This window comes from Lactuca serriola, chromosome 1 (assembly GCF_051521515.1).
Source record: "Lactuca serriola cultivar US96UC23 chromosome 1, Lser_US96UC23_V15, whole genome shotgun sequence".
NCBI classification, from domain to species: Eukaryota; Viridiplantae; Streptophyta; class Magnoliopsida; order Asterales; family Asteraceae; genus Lactuca; species Lactuca serriola.
Window position 1 is genome coordinate 156,690,376 of NC_136408.1, and position 4,081 is coordinate 156,694,456.

The following is a 4,081-nucleotide window of genomic DNA, read 5'->3' on the forward strand; positions in this document are numbered from 1 at the left end:
AGCCGATGAGTTCGTATGTATTTTAGTATCAAATGTTTGCATTAGTTTGATGAAAATGTTTGTAAGTGTTTTGATGTAAATGTTTGTATACTTCCAAGAAAATCCTATATTTCCTACTAAATGTAGTCTTCTACCAAGACCCAACTGTTTTGTATGTTTGTTTCTCTTCAAAAATGATGTAAGATGTGTATTTGTACTTGTAATAGTATAAATGTGGGTTTTCCATATTTGTAAAACTATCTTTATACGAAAAATAGTATGCATTTCTTATGTGAGTAAATCAATGTATGAATGTAATGGAAAAATGAAAGTGTACAGTAAAGTTGTTTAAAGTAACTACTAAAGCACTAGCTACCTTAAAACTAATGTGTTTATTAAGGTTAAAATGTGATGTGGTTATCACCATACTGATTGACGACTATTTAACATGACAACCTGCTCGCGTCGAAACTGAATATCTGACATTTGTCACCCCTTGGCGTGTATGCTGGACTGTAGCTAACAGTTGGGATGTGGGATTGTATGTCCCGTATAGATCTATACACAATGCATGCTCTCCCTCTAGAAGCCTCTAGTTACAAAACGTGAGACAACTGTATATTTCCATGCCATGAAGTAATATTTCACATTATTGTTATATGTCTTTGTAAAAGGGTGTATGTTCCTTTCTGTCCTTGTTATTGTATGTTTGAACTGACTCATGTATGAACGGATTCATGTATGAACTGACTCTTGTAAGTTTCATTGTTCTAGAAATAGTAAGTAGTAACCCTCTAAACTATACCTATTATAGTTTACTAGTAATGTTGTTTGAATGACTGAGTATGTTTGTACACTTTTGCTACCCAAAGGTGTTGAACTGATGTAAGAACTTTTATATCTATACCCGTATACATAATATATAACTAAGATTCAAACGACACTCGGACAAACAATCGTTACCCTAAGTCCACAACCAAACAAGAAACATATCAGTCCTAAGACCTTTCAACCTCATTTATATAGACATGATTCTAACAATATATAAGTTTAAAAGAGTTTGATAAAAAGATTTTAGCATATAAAAAAGTTTTAACCATTTAAATACTCATAGATGACTTGATGTTAGTTGATAAAATGTTTTGAAATAGTTTGTTTGATAACACAGTTTGAAGTATAAGAGATCCACTTGTTTTGATAGTTATAAATCACATGTGATTGATATTATAACTATAATGTTTTCTACTTGTATTCCCCCCCCCCCCCATAAGAGCATTTAAAATTATTGAAAAGATAAATTAGGGTTATGAACTCACTTGGTAAGTGGTAAATCGTGCAACGTTTCCTTTCTAGGAATGATCTTCCTTGATGTAACCACAAGTTTCTAGTGAAGAAACGAGCTTGATGCGGGCAACACTTCGACTGGAAAGGAGTTAGTTTCCTAGGAGATTCGGGACGTCGGGACTTGCATCGTGTGCTAGAGGTGTTACCGGGGCTTCGGGGTGGTTTAGAGGGGCTTAACAGTGTGTAGAAGTAGGAGAGAGGATGGGTTTTAGCCACCAAAGTCAGAAGGCCTCAATTTCTATATATAGGGTAAATTTCAAATCTTACATCGTGAGTTTTGCATAACTCACGTCATGAGTCTGCACCTGATTCGCTCACGGATTGCATCATCAGTCTACTTGCTCTGGAAAGGTGAATCACACTGTTCATGCCGTGAACACTGTACTCACGACGTGAACTCAGACATATGTCGAAGTTTGTGCCCCGAACTTCATAAATTCATATCTCTCGCATACGAGTTCCGTTTTTGATGTTCTTTATATCCACGTGTACGTGAGATTATGCTCTACAACTTTCGTTTAGACTCCATCGGCTAATTTTGGGTTTAATTTTAATAATATATTTTTAATAGGCCGGGACTGGAAAATCCCGTTAAAAATCCATAACTTCTTCATCCGAAATCCGTTTTCGTCTGTCTTTTCACCATTCCACTACTATTGTCGAGATCTTCGATTCCCATTTAGGTTGTATGCATTAAAAGTTGCTCGATCTCTATTTCAAGTTTTTAGCTGTCTACTACTATATCTGAAACTTAGAAAAATCATAACTTCCTCATATGAAGTTAGATTTGGATGTTCTTTTTATGTATGTTCATGGCTTAATGATATCTACAACTTTCATTTAGATACCTAAGGCTAAAAAGCATTTTATTGAAATTCCACATTTTCTGCTTAACAGTGTTTTACCGGTTTTGTTGTGGATCTTTGGTTGGTCATAACCTCTTCGTTATAACCTGGATTTTAGTGTTCTTTATATTTCTGAAAACCTTGTTACGATATATATCCCAATTGAGATTTTTGAACATTTCATTTTTGACGCTATTCTTATTATTTCAAAAATAGGTTACAATACTTGACTTTAGATCATTACATTGACTTGAAAAATATTAGGTTGTTACACATGACATGGAAGTATTTTGCAGGGATAACTCTATTAGACACAAAACATCATGTTCAAACACGCCTCAACAGAACGGACTCGTGGAAAGGAGAAATAAACACATACTTGAAATTGTTCGAGCCTCTTTATTTGGCATGAAGGTTCCACGCCAATAATGTGGAGAAGCGGTAAGAAATGTTGCATATTTGATGAATAGAAAACCGTCAAGAGTTATAGAGTTTAAAACTCCACTGCAACTATTGCACGAAAAACTAGATATTCTGATTGGGTCCAATCTCGAACCACGTGTATTTGGGTGGTTAGCCTATGTTCACTCTAATACTGGAAAACTAGAAACACGGGCAATAAAGTGTATGTTTCTATGGTACGCTGACTTCAAGAAAAGGTACTGATGTTATGACCCGAAAGATAAGAAAATGTATGTTACTCGTGATGTTAATTTCCATGAGAACACCTCGTATTTTACGCATGAATATACCCCTCAAGGGGAGAGGTCGGATGAGGGTAACATGCATGATATCAATAAAGATATCGGGCTGGATGAAATAACAAATGGACTTGAAATAGATGCAGATGGGCCAGAAACGCATCAAGATGGGCCAGAAATGACTTATGGACCTAACAATTTCCCGCGAGGTAGTACAACGAGCCCAAGTCCAACCTACCGAGCCGGATCCAATGTCACCACAAGGTACATTAACTAAAGAAAACTCTAATAGCTCACATAAGAATGTCGATGTACAGGTAACCCCAGAGACGAGATATCCTTTGAGAAAAAACAATGGGATACCATGGAGGCAATACCAACCGGATCTTACGTCAAAATCAAAGTACCGGATCAATCATTACGTGTCCACAGATAAGTTGTCCGAACCACAACGACGCATAGTGGAGGACTTAGCTAGTGTAGTCATCCCAAAGAAACATACAAGAAGCTATGAGAGATCAAAAGTGCAAAAAAGTTGTATATGAAGAGTTAGATGCATTAAAACGAAATCAAACGTGGGATGAAGTAGTATTCCCTCTAGGAACGAAAACCATAGGCTGCAGATGGGTCTTCACGGTCAAATTAGATTCGAATGGAAAGGTAGATATGTATAAGGCCAGACTAGTCACAAAGGAATATACATAAAAGTACGACATAGACTATGGGGATACTTTTTCCCCGGTAGTGAAAATAAATACTACTAGAATCCTGGTGTTAATTGCTACAGATAGAGACCGGACACTTACACAATTCGACGTAAAAAATGCATTCCGAAATGGCTACTTGGAAGGAGTGTTCATGGAATCCCCACCTGGAATGAATTATGGTTACAAAGTATGAAAGTTGAATAAGGCACTATACGGACTAAAACATACCTTGAGAGCATGGTTTGGGAGGTTTTCAAGGTTCAGGAAAAATGTTGGATATAAATAGTTAGATGCTGATCATACTTTATTCATAAAGAACTGTGGGAAGAACATAACCGCCCTGATTGTGTATGTCGATGGCATGGTAGTAACCGGAAATGATCCTGGTGAAATAAACAAACTACAAGCAATATTGGGTAAAGAGTTTGAGCTGAAGGACCTTGGAAACTTGAGATATTTTATGGGTATTGAGGTGGCAAGGTTGAAACAGGGAATTACAATGTGC